General features: G+C 44.5%; 1 pseudogene; it reads right to left on the bottom strand.

Moving 5' to 3' along the window:
- Positions 1-15689: 15689 nt before the first annotated feature.
- LOC146076217 (5S ribosomal RNA) lies at positions 15690-15807 on the bottom strand (annotated as a pseudogene).
- Between the last annotated feature and the right edge of the window lie 949 nt (positions 15808-16756).

The raw sequence follows: 16756 nt of genomic DNA, 5'->3' as shown, positions 1-16756 counted from the left end.
CAATTTTACTTTCCAAACGGGATGCTAGGGAAATTGATAAAATCATCCGTACTTTTATATGGAAGGGCAAACGGGCTCGAATTGGTCTGGTCAGGCTGCAACAAACAAGATCCAATGGTGGCATTAATCTACCCAATATTACTGAATATAGCCATGCTTCTCATCTGCGCTACTTGCGTGACTGGGTACATGGTGAAAGTGTTTACTCCAATACGGTATTGGACAATGCATTTTTGAACGGGACCAATTTGATCTCTTTTTTGCATCTCCTTGACGAAGAACTCCCCACTAATATTAGGAATAACCCGCTATTAATGACCACACGAAAGGTGTGGCACTTGCTTCGACACAAGCTGTCATTAAACTCACACGTATCACTGTTCTTACCATTAGTAGGTAACCCATCTTTCCAAAATGGGCTAGCAGGTCACCCCTTTTCGTTATGGGAAAAACGAGGCTTAAAAACCATCGGACAGATAACGAATCGCGCTGCTAGAAAACCATTACAATTCGTACAGGCCAAGGAGAAATTCCCAATGTTAACATCATTCCCCATGGCATACCTACAAGCCCAACACTACATAGCCAGTCTCACTAGAATACTCTCCCCGAATGATTATAATAATCCATTAGATACTCTATTAGCGACCCCAAACCCATCATTTAAGGCAATCTCGGTACACTATCGATTCCTCCACGCCCCTATTCAATATGAAACCCAACAAACGGGATTAGCGCAGTGGAAGAATCACCTCCCATCTCTCACTACAAAAAAGATTCTGAAATCGTTTGAATTATCTGTCAAGGTAGTTCCAGCAATATCATATACGGAATTATTCTTAAATGTGCTCCATAAAACATACCTGTCTCCACATCGGAGATACCTTATGGGCACGCTCGAGAATCATTCTTGCCCCAGGTGTGGTTCACCAAGAGCTGAAATATTCCATTGTCTATGGAGCTGCCCTATAATAAGGAGGTTCTGGATCCGAGTCTGGAGGTTTGCAACTCAACACTTGGTTGATGGCCTGTCCTTAACACCCGAATGGGCAATATTTGGTATTATACCGGGTCAGACACGAACGACCCCGGGTATTAAAAAGTTGATGATAATTGTATCCGCAGTTGCAAAGAAATGCATCCTCCAGGTTTGGATACAGCCAACGGCCCCCCCGTTTTCTATGTTTTTGGATAAATTGTTCCATATCTTTAGGATGGAGTGGCTTGAGGCCTCATTGCAAAAAGAAAAATTTACTGAGAAATTTTTTGGGACATGGGAGAGTTACATAGAAATATTGTCAGATTCCATGAAACGACAACTATGGAGTAGCTTTCGGAACACCCTGTGGTATGAGACAAGGATGTGCACACAGGACCCCCCAATATTAATCAATGCACAGACTTAATGGGATTGGGTCTGGTCTGTAGGCGTGGATCCAGTGGCACCTTTAATTCTTCTTGTTATGGTAATACTTTTGCATTGTGCAACAAATGACATGATCACGTTATATTCTGGTAAAAGAGTTATCTTTATTATGTCCATATACATTGATTACCAGGCCAACGTTGTAACACTACTTCCCTTTAACAAAATGTACACTTGCAATGCATTCAATCTGTTTTTATTGTAAATTGTAATGCTTCAATAAAAGAAAAGTTTATAAAAAAAAAAAAAAATGACATAATATATAATAAATAGCCACAGCAGAATCATTGGGAACACATCAGGTGGCTTCACAACAAAAGTACAGCACCAACACTTCAAGTACAGCACACAGTAATGCTAGCCGAAACAGGGCAACAGGTGAACCAAACATGACATTTGAACCGCAGGCAAAAGTGGTGACCCTGGGCACGGATTTGGACACAGGATGCTGACACACACAGCTCAATGGAAGATTTGGGAAGACATAACGGAGGAGATTAATGGGGACACAAGTTTATTTGCAAGCACGTTTGCCCCTGGCAGGCTCCTTGCCACGTGCAGCAGCTCTTCGGCCTCGTCCACGGCCAGAGTCCGATGGTGGCTCATGTGGAGCACATGCTGGTGAGGGGGTGGATCTTCTTCCCCCTCTGGCAGCAGGGAGTGATGAGGTTGGTAATGCACCCGAAGCGGGTGACATTAGGGCCCTATTGCTGTTAACTAGCTCCACCATAAGTTCATTATGGCGGAGGAGGAGGTCGTTTTGCCGCAGGGCTTGATCAGCCAGCACCTGCAGGCTACCAGCAATAGCTTGGTGGCTGCCAGCCATAGCTTGCTGGCTGGCACTCATAGCCTGCAGGCTCTCAGCAATACTCTGCTGGCTGGTGGTCAAACCCTGCAGCACCTCCTCGGCCCTACGCACCCGCTCGAATGCCGACTCTCCCTGCTGCACAATACTATCCAGCACACGGCCCCACATGGACAATTCAGCCGCAGACAATCCCGGCGGCTGCTGCACGGGCCTGCTACTGGGGCCAGGTGGCACAGACTCCACAACCTCCTCAAGAGAATCTTGACCAAGCGGTGGCGATGCTGTTGAACAAGAAAATTCCAATTACCACACATTCCATGCAAAATTTAAAACATCTCCTTATGGCCTGGCAAATAATTACCTTCAAGAGTAGAAGCCATCACTTCCGCTGGGGACTCGCTGTCTATAGTGCTCACCCCCCGGACCTCCTCCACTGCAATACAGCACTGGGCCATCTCTTCCAGGGGGGTGAGCTCCAGCTTGGATGGCATGGGGCCAGCCCCAGAGGTCTGGCTGTGTTGCCACCGCTCGGTCAATTTCTTCTTGAGGTTGCCTTTGAAGTCGTGCCACCTGCAATCAAAGTGTACATATTAATACATGTAACTCCTCATGTTTGCTGTAGCACCCATTGCAATCTGAAACATAATACAACATGTGCCTACTGACACCAAACTTACATTATATTCATTTTTCAAACCAACCCTTATAAGATACAAAAACAGTCACCCTCCAATAACTATCAATTCAATGTCATGGCCAACATGTCTGTGCCTCCAAGCAACGTGAACACCCATTGCCCAACTCCATCTAATATTGAATGTAAACATTACTGGACTTGTCCTACTCAAATGTTACACACATGTACTTGCCTCTTCTTAACGTGCTCCGTCTGACGAACTTGTGGAGCCACTGCATTAATCTCCGCCGTTATCTCCTCCCAGATCTTCCATCTCCTTGTGTGTGTCAACTTCACCGCTGGACACTCAATTAAATCACGTGCCCGGGTCACCAGGATGTCAAGCTCCCGCGGTTCATATGCCATGTTTCGTGTTGTTGGTTCCCGTGTTGCCCAACTGCGGCCACGGGCACTGCCACGGCCACGGCCACCGGTTGCTGTACCTGAAGTGCTGGGCTGGCTACTCTGTTGGGAAGCCACCTGCTGTGTTCCCAATGATTCTGCTGAAGCTGAGGATGGCCCAGCTGCTGATTGGCCTGATGTTGATGGGCCATCTGGGTCCTCTGGGTTGAGGGGGACATAGGTGGTGTTGGCCTCCATGCGGGACAAGAGATTCTGCACCACCTGGTCTTCTTCTGACTCTGAGTCTGGCATGTTTGCAACAACTGTTTGCCTTTCTAGGACAACTTTAAATACTATTTCTGTAATTGGCGTTAATCAGCTGCAACCTGCGTTCCATACGGCCGCGTCCCGTACGCCAGCATCAACCGTGCGGCACATACGTCCCGCCCCTTGGTGTTGAAAAATATTTCCCAAAAACATGGAAAACTCAGTAAGTCTGATTTATTTGCGAAATGCAGATTCCAACACCAATGACCAAATACAACTGTGGTCAGACATGCAATGTATATTTGAATGTACTTCTGTACTGTGCACTTGTTTGCTATGTAGTACAACTGACACTACTCATTCCATATGTCAATCCAGTCCACCACATAGCCACAAGTAATCAGTGCTAGCATCCAAATCACATGTGAATGCACTCCACATTCAGGTTAGATGCTAGCTACTTTTCATTCCACCTCTGTAGTAGGGGCCAGTAGAAGGTAAGTGTACACATGGCAGCATGTGGAGTTAGGTGTAAGTGTCTAGAGATGCACACTATTTCACCAGTTGCTTAGACCCATGTTTGGTGAATGTTATAGATTAGATATAATGTGTTTCCATCTTATTTTACACGGTTTAGGATGGGTGTGCGATGCAATGGGTTAGCCGTCTGTTCGGGCGCATACACGCTGTTAGTGTACAAATGAACAATAAAGTTAATACCAAATATCACTCTGATCAACCAATGACAGCACATGATTGTTTGATTTGTGCCATTGCTAAGATGGCGGCTTATGGCAGAGCAGCACCCTTTTCTGCAGCCGAGCTGAGGACACTGGTCTCCGTTATGGAGACCAGGCTGGGTCGTGCTGGCCCATTCATAACAAATAGGCAGAAACGCTCTGCCTATGCGGTGGTGGCCCGCCGGCGGATATACGCCCGCACCCATGTGCGGCGGACCATCGCACAGCTTGAGCGGCGGTGGTCCGACCTCCGGCGCAGGGAGCCAGAGAGACTTCAAGCCATAAGGGCCAGCATTGATAGATGTGAGTATTTCAACAGTAAATGTGGATTTGTACATGATTGGTTACCTGACATTATTGAATCAACTAAGGTCAGCAGCCTGATCATGAGTTAAACATGGCATACAATATATGAGTGCTACTTCCTGATTGACACCCTGTAATGGTCATAAAATATGTTATTGGGGAGGATTAATGCTTGTGATGCTTACAATGCCCAAATGTCACAGCATACCTGCCATGTTACAGGCTGTGTTTTGTAAAGGCCACTGAGGAGCTGTTTGCATGTACAAGTATCAGTACCTCTAACCTTTGCATTTATAGGTTGATAAGGCTTAATACAAATTACCACTAATTGGCACTTTTTTGATTTTTCCAAAACTCAGCACGTGCACGAGCAACGCAGGCCCGGGAGGAGGCAGAGGCGGGCCAGGCCCAGGAGGAGGCAGAGGCGCCCCAGGCCCAGGAGGAGGCGGAGCCAGAGATGGCCGAGGAGGAAGAGACAGATGAAGGGGTGGCAGAGGAAAGTTATGGAGTGGAGGAGGCTGAGTGGCCAGTGGAGGCAGAGGTGGCAGGCGAGGAGGAGGTTGTGCCGGCCGAGGAGGCCCAGGAAGAGGGGGAGGATGAGGAGGCCTGTGAGGTGGAGCAGGCGGCCGAAAGTGGTATGTATACATAAAGATTCGTTATTCCTTTGGTCATCCACTATTTGATATGTAGCACTGTTGATTCAAATGTGTTTGAAAATACTATAAAGGCAAACAACAAATTGGGTAGCAACAGACATACTTAGGGGTTATATAGGGTGGCCAAACCATCCATTTCATCCTGGACACATATTAAGGACACAGGTTGTGCAGATGGCTGTCAGGTCGATTTTAAGTGCCACTGAACCTGTGTAGTTAATCTGTATCCTGGAAGATAGTGATGACTTGCTCATGTAAGGGTTACATGTCCCTGCTGCTTGCATACAATCTGTAGCCTCATATAGGTGAGTAGAGTTTACTGGTGATTGATCTGTGTAAACTAGATTCACTATGGCATAAATGGAGTATGACCCTCCACTAGCTAACCACCCCCTGCGGTCTGCATGTATGTTTTTCACCATAATTGTGTGTGTATTTGGTCTTAGTTATGCTTTTGAGCAAGGGAGTGGGTTAGTGCTGCAGCTTCCCCTAACTGGCATTCTGACAATGATTTCTGGAGCAGACCATCAGCAGCCAAGCCATGCTTGATTGCACAAATGTACTGAGCATTCCTGAGAGTTGTGTAACTCCCCTGCCAGGCTCCATCATATAACCGACACTGAACTTTGTTTGCAGAATTGTGATTGGTGCAGCGCGTGGCATGCTTCTCAGAGCTTAGTCATGGGTGGGTTTGGATTGAGAAGGAGCAGTATGACTGTGAGGTGTTCTACAGAGTAAAGGGTAGAGGGCCAAAATCAGGCTTTCCATGTAGTATGTATGCATGTATGTATAGGTGTATGTCTCATATATATAGGTAGATATGTGTGTATATATATATAGTTTTATATATATATATATATATATATATATATATATATATACACACACACACACCTCTCAGAATGCATGTTTAAAATGTAGGTTTGACTATGTTAAATGTATGCATGAATATGATTAGTCATTTTTCATTTTGAATTTCCTCCACAGATGAGCCTGCCCAAGCAGAGGAGGGTCGCCGTGGGGCCCTCCTTAGAGTCAAAGCCCTGATGAGGGAAATGATGGTCCTAATGGACGAATTAATTGATGGGGAAATTTGATTTTTTTTTTTTTTACCCTCCTGTATAAATAAATCGTTCTTTAAAATTCAAAGTTGTCAGTGTTTTTTTCCAACATGCTAAAGTATATGTGTAACTTGTTTAAAATGTTTAAAAAAAGCAAAATGTACATAGTGTATCTAGATGTATGTTAGGGTCACATGCTGTAAGGGTTAATGTGTGTCATGAATGTAGTAGGAATGTGGTTCAGTATAGATGAGCATTTAATTGATTGAAATTGCTAACAATCCCTTTTTCAGGAGGTTGCCTAATAGCCTAAGTGGGTCATGTGATCGCTGTGTGTACTCAGTACAAAAGTGTTGGATTGTGCGTAAATACTCCGCATCGGGGCGTACGGACAGCTTCCCGTACATTCTGACGCGGTAAGACCGTGCTTGTGCGGGAAGACCGTGCAAGAATCTGTACGTTTCCACCGCACACGCACGGTTTGTATGTCGTCCGTACACACGCCCTGTTCTTAAAGAGTGAGTCCGTCCGAATGCGGAGGACACGTGGGCGTTTCTACGGATGATGCACGCACGCCGCCGCACGCTATTAATGACCACACGAAAGGTGTGGCACTTGCTTCGACACAAGCTGTCATTAAACTCACACGTATCACTGTTCTTACCATTAGTAGGTAACCCATCTTTCCAAAATGGGCTAGCAGGTCACCCCTTTTCGTTATGGGAAAAACGAGGCTTAAAAACCATCGGACAGATAACGAATCGCGCTGCTAGAAAACCATTACAATTCGTACAGGCCAAGGAGAAATTCCCAATGTTAACATCATTCCCCATGGCATACCTACAAGCCCAACACTACATAGCCAGTCTCACTAGAATACTCTCCCCGAATGATTATAATAATCCATTAGATACTCTATTAGCGACCCCAAACCCATCATTTAAGGCAATCTCGGTACACTATTGATTCCTCCACGCCCCTATTCAATATGAAACCCAACAAACGGGATTAGCGCAGTGGAAGAATCACCTCCCATCTCTCACTACAAAAAAGATTCTGAAATCGTTTGAATTATCTGTCAAGGTAGTTCCAGCAATATCATATACGGAATTATTCTTAAATGTGCTCCATAAAACATACCTGTCTCCACATCGGAGATACCTTATGGGCACGCTCGAGAATCATTCTTGCCCCAGGTGTGGTTCACCAAGAGCTGAAATATTCCATTGTCTATGGAGCTGCCCTATAATAAGGAGGTTCTGGATCCGAGTCTGGAGGTTTGCAACTCAACACTTGGTTGATGGCCTGTCCTTAACACCCGAATGGGCAATATTTGGTATTATACCGGGTCAGACACGAACGACCCCGGGTATTAAAAAGTTGATGATAATTGTATCCGCAGTTGCAAAGAAATGCATCCTCCAGGTTTGGATACAGCCAACGGCCCCCCCGTTTTCTATGTTTTTGGATAAATTGTTCCATATCTTTAGGATGGAGTGGCTTGAGGCCTCATTGCAAAAAGAAAAATTTACTGAGAAATTTTTTGGGACATGGGAGAGTTACATAGAAATATTGTCAGATTCCATGAAACGACAACTATGGAGTAGCTTTCGGAACACCCTGTGGTATGAGACAAGGATGTGCACACAGGACCCCCCAATATTAATCAATGCACAGACTTAATGGGATTGGGTCTGGTCTGTAGGCGTGGATCCAGTGGCACCTTTAATTCTTCTTGTTATGGTAATACTTTTGCATTGTGCAACAAATGACATGATCACGTTATATTCTGGTAAAAGAGTTATCTTTATTATGTCCATATACATTGATTACCAGGCCAACGTTGTAACACTACTTCCCTTTAACAAAATGTACACTTGCAATGCATTCAATCTGTTTTTATTGTAAATTGTAATGCTTCAATAAAAGAAAAGTTTATAAAAAAAAAAAAAAATGACATAATATATAATAAATAGCCACAGCAGAATCATTGGGAACACATCAGGTGGCTTCACAACAAAAGTACAGCACCAACACTTCAAGTACAGCACACAGTAATGCTAGCCGAAACAGGGCAACAGGTGAACCAAACATGACATTTGAACCGCAGGCAAAAGTGGTGACCCTGGGCACGGATTTGGACACAGGATGCTGACACACACAGCTCAATGGAAGATTTGGGAAGACATAACGGAGGAGATTAATGGGGACACAAGTTCATTTGCGAGCACGTTTGCCCCTGGCAGGCTCCTTGCCACGTGCAGCAGCTCTTCGGCCTCGTCCACGGCCAGAGTCCGATGGTGGCTCATGTGGAGCACATGCTGGTGAGGGGGTGGATCTTCTTCCCCCTCTGGCAGCAGGGAGTGATGAGGTTGGTAATGCACCCGAAGCGGGTGACATTAGGGCCCTATTGCTGTTAACTAGCTCCACCATAAGTTCATTATGGCGGAGGAGGAGGTCGTTTTGCCGCAGGGCTTGATCAGCCAGCACCTGCAGGCTACCAGCAATAGCTTGGTGGCTGCCAGCCATAGCTTGCTGGCTGGCACTCATAGCCTGCAGGCTCTCAGCAATACTCTGCTGGCTGGTGGTCAAACCCTGCAGCACCTCCTCGGCCCTACGCACCCGCTCGAATGCCGACTCTCCCTGCTGCACAATACTATCCAGCACACGGCCCCACATGGACAATTCAGCCGCAGACAATCCCGGCGGCTGCTGCACGGGCCTGCTACTGGGGCCAGGTGGCACAGACTCCACAACCTCCTCAAGAGAATCTTGACCAAGCGGTGGCGATGCTGTTGAACAAGAAAATTCCAATTACCACACATTCCATGCAAAATTTAAAACATCTCCTTATGGCCTGGCAAATAATTACCTTCAAGAGTAGAAGCCATCACTTCCGCTGGGGACTCGCTGTCTATAGTGCTCACCCCCCGGACCTCCTCCACTGCAATACAGCACTGGGCCATCTCTTCCAGGGGGGTGAGCTCCAGCTTGGATGGCATGGGGCCAGCCCCAGAGGTCTGGCTGTGTTGCCACCGCTCGGTCAATTTCTTCTTGAGGTTGCCTTTGAAGTCGTGCCACCTGCAATCAAAGTGTACATATTAATACATGTAACTCCTCATGTTTGCTGTAGCACCCATTGCAATCTAAAACATAATACAACATGTGCCTACTGACACCAAACTTACATTATATTCATTTTTCAAACCAACCCTTATAAGATACAAAAACAGTCACCCTCCAATAACTATCAATTCAATGTCATGGCCAACATGTCTGTGCCTCCAAGCAACGTGAACACCCATTGCCCAACTCCATCTAATATTGAATGTAAACATTACTGGACTTGTCCTACTCAAATGTTACACACATGTACTTGCCTCTTCTTAACGTGCTCCGTCTGACGAACTTGTGGAGCCACTGCATTAATCTCCGCCGTTATCTCCTCCCAGATCTTCCATCTCCTTGTGTGTGTCAACTTCACCGCTGGACACTCAATTAAATCACGTGCCCGGGTCACCAGGATGTCAAGCTCCCGCGGTTCATATGCCATGTTTCGTGTTGTTGGTTCCCGTGTTGCCCCACTGCGGCCACGGGCACTGCCACGGCCACGGCCACCGGTTGCTGTACCTGAAGTGCTGGGCTGGCTACTCTGTTGGGAAGCCACCTGCTGTGTTCCCAATGATTCTGCTGAAGCTGAGGATGGCCCAGCTGCTGATTGGCCTGATGTTGATGGGCCATCTGGGTCCTCTGGGTTGAGGGGGACATAGGTGGTGTTGGCCTCCATGCGGGACAAGAGATTCTGCACCACCTGGTCTTCTTCTGACTCTGAGCCTGGCATGTTTGCAACAACTGTTTGCCTTTCTAGGACAACTTTAAATACTATTTCTGTAATTGGCGTTAATCAGCTGCAACCTGCGTTCCATACGGCCGCGTCCCGTACGCCAGCATCAACCGTGCGGCACATACGTCCCGCCCCTTGGTGTTGAAAAATATTTCCCAAAAACATGGAAAACTCAGTAAGTCTGATTTATTTGCGAAATGCAGATTCCAACACCAATGACCAAATACAACTGTGGTCAGACATGCAATGTATATTTGAATGTACTTCTGTACTGTGCACTTGTTTGCTATGTAGTACAACTGACACTACTCATTCCATATGTCAATCCAGTCCACCACATAGCCACAAGTAATCAGTGCTAGCATCCAAATCACATGTGAATGCACTCCACATTCAGGTTAGATGCTAGCTACTTTTCATTCCACCTCTGTAGTAGGGGCCAGTAGAAGGTAAGTGTACACATGGCAGCATGTGGAGTTAGGTGTAAGTGTCTAGAGATGCACACTATTTCACCAGTTGCTTAGACCCATGTTTGGTGAATGTTATAGATTAGATATAATGTGTTTCCATCTTATTTTACACGGTTTAGGATGGGTGTGCGATGCAATGGGTTAGCCGTCTGTTCGGGCGCATACACGCTGTTAGTGTACAAATGAACAATAAAGTTAATACCAAATATCACTCTGATAAACCAATGACAGCACATGATTGTTTGATTTGTGCCATTGCTAAGATGGCGGCTTATGGCAGAGCAGCACCCTTTTCTGCAGCCGAGCTGAGGACACTGGTCTCCGTTATGGAGACCAGGCTGGGTCGTGCTGGCCCATTCATAACAAATAGGCAGAAACGCTCTGCCTATGCGGTGGTGGCCCGCCGGCGGATATACGCCCGCACCCATGTGCGGCGGACCATCGCACAGCTTGAGCGGCGGTGGTCCGACCTCCGGCGCAGGGAGCCAGAGAGACTTCAAGCCATAAGGGCCAGCATTGATAGATGTGAGTATTTCAACAGTAAATGTGGATTTGTACATGATTGGTTACCTGACATTATTGAATCAACTAAGGTCAGCAGCCTGATCATGAGTTAAACATGGCATACAATATATGAGTGCTACTTCCTGATTGACACCCTGTAATGGTCATAAAATATGTTATTGGGGAGGATTAATGCTTGTGATGCTTACAATGCCCAAATGTCACAGCATACCTGCCATGTTACAGGCTGTGTTTTGTAAAGGCCACTGAGGAGCTGTTTGCATGTACAAGTATCAGTACCTCTAACCTTTGCATTTATAGGTTGATAAGGCTTAATACAAATTACCACTAATTGGCACTTTTTTGATTTTTCCAAAACTCAGCACGTGCACGAGCAACGCAGGCCCGGGAGGAGGCAGAGGCGGGCCAGGCCCAGGAGGAGGCAGAGGCGCCCCAGGCCCAGGAGGAGGCGGAGCCAGAGATGGCCGAGGAGGAAGAGACAGATGAAGGGGTGGCAGAGGAAAGTTATGGAGTGGAGGAGGCTGAGTGGCCAGTGGAGGCAGAGGTGGCAGGCGAGGAGGAGGTTGTGCCGGCCGAGGAGGCCCAGGAAGAGGGGGAGGATGAGGAGGCCTGTGAGGTGGAGCAGGCGGCCGAAAGTGGTATGTATACATAAAGATTCGTTATTCCTTTGGTCATCCACTATTTGATATGTAGCACTGTTGATTCAAATGTGTTTGAAAATACTATAAAGGCAAACAACAAATTGGGTAGCAACAGACATACTCAGGGGTTATATAGGGTGGCCAAACCATCCCTTTCATCCTGGACACATATTAAGGACACAGGTTGTGCAGATGGCTGTCAGGTCGATTTTAAGTGCCACTGAACCTGTGTAGTTAATCTGTATCCTGGAAGATAGTGATGACTTGCTCATGTAAGGGTTACATGTCTCTGCTGCTTGCATACAATCTGTAGCCTCATATAGGTGAGTAGAGTTTACTGGTGATTGATCTGTGTAAACTAGATTCACTATGGCATAAATGGAGTATGACCCTCCACTAGCTAACCACCCCCTGCGGTCTGCATGTATGTTTTTCACCATAATTGTGTGTGTATTTGGTCTTAGTTATGCTTTTGAGCAAGGGAGTGGGTTAGTGCTGCAGCTTCCCCTAACTGGCATTCTGACAATGATTTCTGGAGCAGACCATCAGCAGCCAAGCCATGCTTGATTGCACAAATGTACTGAGCATTCCTGAGAGTTGTGTAACTCCCCTGCCAGGCTCCATCATATAACCGACACTGAACTTTGTTTGCAGAATTGTGATTGGTGCAGCGCGTGGCATGCTTCTCAGAGCTTAGTCATGGGTGGGTTTGGATTGAGAAGGAGCAGTATGACTGTGAGGTGTTCTACAGAGTAAAGGGTAGAGGGCCAAAATCAGGCTTTCCATGTAGTATGTATGCATGTATGTATAGGTGTATGTCTCATATATATAGGTAGATATGTGTGTATATATATATAGTTTTATATATATATATATATATATATATATATATATATATATATATACACACACACACACCTCTCAGAATGCATGTTTAAAATGTAGGTTTGACTATGTTAAATGTATGCATGAATATGATTAGTCATTTTTCATTTTGAATTTCCTCCACAGATGAGCCTGCCCAAGCAGAGGAGGGTCGCCGTGGGGCCCTCCTTAGAGTCAAAGCCCTGATGAGGGAAATGATGGTCCTAATGGACGAATTAATTGATGGGGAAATTTGATTTTTTTTTTTTTACCCTCCTGTATAAATAAATCGTTCTTTAAAGTTCAAAGTTGTCAGTGTTTTTTTCTAACATGCTAAAGTATATGTGTAACTTGTTTAAAATGTTTAAAAAAAGCAAAATGTACATAGTGTATCTAGATGTATGTTAGGGTCACATGCTGTAAGGGTTAATGTGTGTCATGAATGTAGTAGGAATGTGGTTCAGTATAGATGAGCATTTAATTGATTGAAATTGCTAACAATCCCTTTTTCAGGAGGTTGCCTAATAGCCTAAGTGGGTCATGTGATCGCTGTGTGTACTCAGTACAAAAGTGTTGGATTGTGCGTAAATACTCCGCATCGGGGCGTACGGACAGCTTCCCGTACGTTCTGACGCGGTAAGACCGTGCTTGTGCGGGAAGACCGTGCAAGAATCTGTACGTTTCCACCGCACACGCACGGTTTGTATGTCGTCCGTACACACGCCCTGTTCTTAAAGAGTGAGTCCGTCCGAATGCGGAGGACACGTGGGCGTTTCTACGGATGATGCACGCACGCCGCCGCACAGTGTGGCGTGCGGACCGCACCGAAAGAATTCGGGAATATCCGCACCGATCAGAATAAGGGCCCAGGTAATAAGGTTGAAAATTACTGTGATAGAGGACAATAGAGTAATTTAAACATGCTTTGGAATGGTATAAGACTATTCTTACAAAGGACTAAGTATCAAATAACATTGAGGTTACCTAAAGGATAAAAAAGCGGCAGTCTAGATGGGTCAAGTAGTTCTTATCTGCTGTCAAATTCTCTGTTTCTGTTTCACATACTAAACACAATAAAAAAATAGACCAATTCACCCTTGTACACACATACAGCAAGTGAAGGAACATAATGAATAAAACAATTTGCATCAAGTAATGCAGCTTATTGTAATTCTACACTGAGACAAGGTCATTGTACATGACATTAACGGACTAGTATCCACTAATCTTTTCTGTTATTTATATGTTGCAAGCTGGACATGCTAAATTTAGTAGACCAGATAAGACTGTTGAGCGAGACCATTTGCATTGGCATCAATTTTGTGCTACCGTTGAACACTGAATTTGATGATCACCTAAGCTGCTAAGTGAGCACAGAGATCAAGGTTCAGAAATGCACTTTCATTTTAATCCCAAATGCTTGCTTATATAACATTGCTGCTAAAAAGAACCATTAACAACTGTTTCATACTTTGTCACAGCGTCTTTAAACATTATGTATAGAATTTAATTGCACATCTATATTTAGACTTTGTTTGATATCAAACAAACTTTAATGGTACATACCTTGTTTAAGTTGCCATAGTATGACACAGGCAGATTTTCTTAAAATGATACTGTACTGCAGTCATCAGGTTGACACTTAAAAAAATCGACAGGTCAACATTGTCAAAAGGTCTACACATAACCAGACATGGGCCAATTAATGCTTTACCATGCACATGGGCTCTGAATGGGAAGGTTAAATTGTGCCGTGCGCAGCAATAATGGAGCAAGGCACCTGCGAGGCTACGCGCTACACTAATGGGTGGTTCACGTGCACAGACCATAAAGATATTAAAAACACATGTCAACATTTTCTAACTTTTTATGTTTACATATTGACTGTCTAACTAGACACTATAGAGTAAATTTACTAAAATGGAAGTTCAATTAAAGATTGGATCTTAAAGAACTCCCATCTTAGTAAATGTACCCATATATATGAGCTATACCACACTTGAAAGTTGTCGATAGTGAGCTTCTCTTTATTGGAGTCTAACTAAATTCTCTGGAAGTAGGTAAACAGAAACTCAATAGTCCAATCTGTTCTCTGCTAAGAGATACCATAATTCAATGGCAAACTGTACGTAGAAACTACCATGTCGTTGGATGACCTGTTCCTGCGTCTTGAAGTGTCATTGGAGATGCAACCTGGAGAGTCAAGGAGAAGCTCCAATGTGGCCAAAAACTCTTTTCTGTTACAATCAAAGCAAAAGGCTGGTTGGGAAGCAAGGACTTGACATGTCGCGTGCCTCTGGGATTATTGCAACTTCCCTTTGGGATGGCCATCGAAACATTGAGGTGGGCCAATTTTATGTTCCCGATCATAAGTCTGTGATTCTATTATCAGCATATTGAGTTTTCTGACAAACAGCTTAGTGTGACAACAAGAGAGGGGTGGTCACAAGAGAGACCAAAAAGGGAACATTCAAACGGGTTTTTGGGGCACACTTGACGATAACAATAGTATAGTTGGTATAAGATATGGTATATGGGTAAGATAAGACTTAGCTTTTATTAAGAATAAACTCTAAAAAAAGGGGTGATATTTAGATGCAACCAATGTGCTACACAAGACAATATGTATTCAATAAATTGTATGTGGAAATATCACAAGATAAAAGGTTATTAACCTGTCAAAAAGGAGAGAGGGTCCTTGAAGCAATTGACAAAGTAAGCGCAATGTTAAGATAGATACACAAATACCTGTAGCAAACAGAGAGAATCCCTGTTGTTGTACAAAAATTGTTCAATTAGTAACGATATATACGAAAATTATACAGGGTACAGGTATATAATTGTGGATGCTTGACACACTGAATCTAAATATTTAAGGGATATTTATCAATCTATCTCCGTCATAGATGATGATTATGGCCCAGAAGTGGGAAATAGTAATAGAAGGTCACTGCCTGACAGTAAAAAGAAATAGTAAAGATTTAGAAGTGTGAAACTTGCAGAGGCATATAAAAAAATTAGTAAGATTGAGCTGTATTAGGAGGGTGATCTCCTGCTGCAATTTGATTACAACACCCGGTATTCCCAAAGAGTCTTCCCAAAGGTACTGACCGGGCCCAACACTGCTTAGCTGCTGAAATCGGAATGGGTTCAGGCGATCCAGTGTGGTATGGTAGTAATATTTAGAGCATGCGAGAGGGATACCCGCGTTTGAGGCTCAAATGAAATACGGTGCTTCTGCTGTCAGAAGCGCCGTCAATAGTCCACCCTGGTGCTCACCTGCATTGCAGGGGGGATGGATACGACGCGACTGATGAGAGAGCACTTAAATGAGAGGAGAACAGCGAAAAGACGGGCTGGTGTCAATAATGCAAACCTTGACCTCTGCTGTCCATCATCCACCTTGGGTGTCCAATAATGAATGAGAGAGTCAAGGATTGCTGATCCTGTCCCAGAAAGAGAAGAAATTAAATACTAAGGGCAGCACAACCAACGATGTTGTGACTGGTAGTATTATTGCTGGAAAATGGGATGAGGTTTATCAAGAGTAACGTGAATTGGTTGTACCAAGGTTTTTTTGGGGGTTTGTATCCTCATGGGTGGTACATCTTAGTCCCCACAAACGTCAGTAGATGGTGATTTCTGACAGAAGCTATGATGTTACCTTGAGGAGATTAATTGCTGGATTGCCCAGTCTGTATGCTGTAAAGACAGATGAAACGGTTTTTATCTGCAGTGTATTTCAAAAAAGCAGATATTAGTACAAACTGTGTAATGGATTCTGTGCTGATGTCAGCAGAATATGGGGAAGGGAAAAGGAGGAGAAGATAATTACAGTAAATTGAGTGCTAATCACAATAAAATATGTATGCAATCAGGATCAAAAATTATTACTGTTTAGCAGTGCTGGCTTAGTGTGTAATGGGCATAAGTTGCTAGGACTGTTTGCTTGAGGATAACATCTGTGCTTCAGAAATCTCTGAGCCGTATTGTCAATAATCAAATAATAGCTGTAATCCTAGCCACTATTGAGAAGAAAGTGATATTATGCAATTAAACTTCGTCCACCCCTCCTATTTTGCTGGCTGTATATCACTGTTTATCACTCTTCATTTATCACTTTTGAAGCT

Source organism: Crinia signifera, chromosome 4 (assembly GCF_055691185.1).
Source record: "Crinia signifera chromosome 4, ASM5569118v1, whole genome shotgun sequence".
NCBI lineage: Eukaryota > Metazoa > Chordata > Amphibia > Anura > Myobatrachidae > Crinia > Crinia signifera.
Note: the sequence above shows the minus strand (reverse complement) of the source record. Positions and strands in the feature narration are given on the sequence as shown.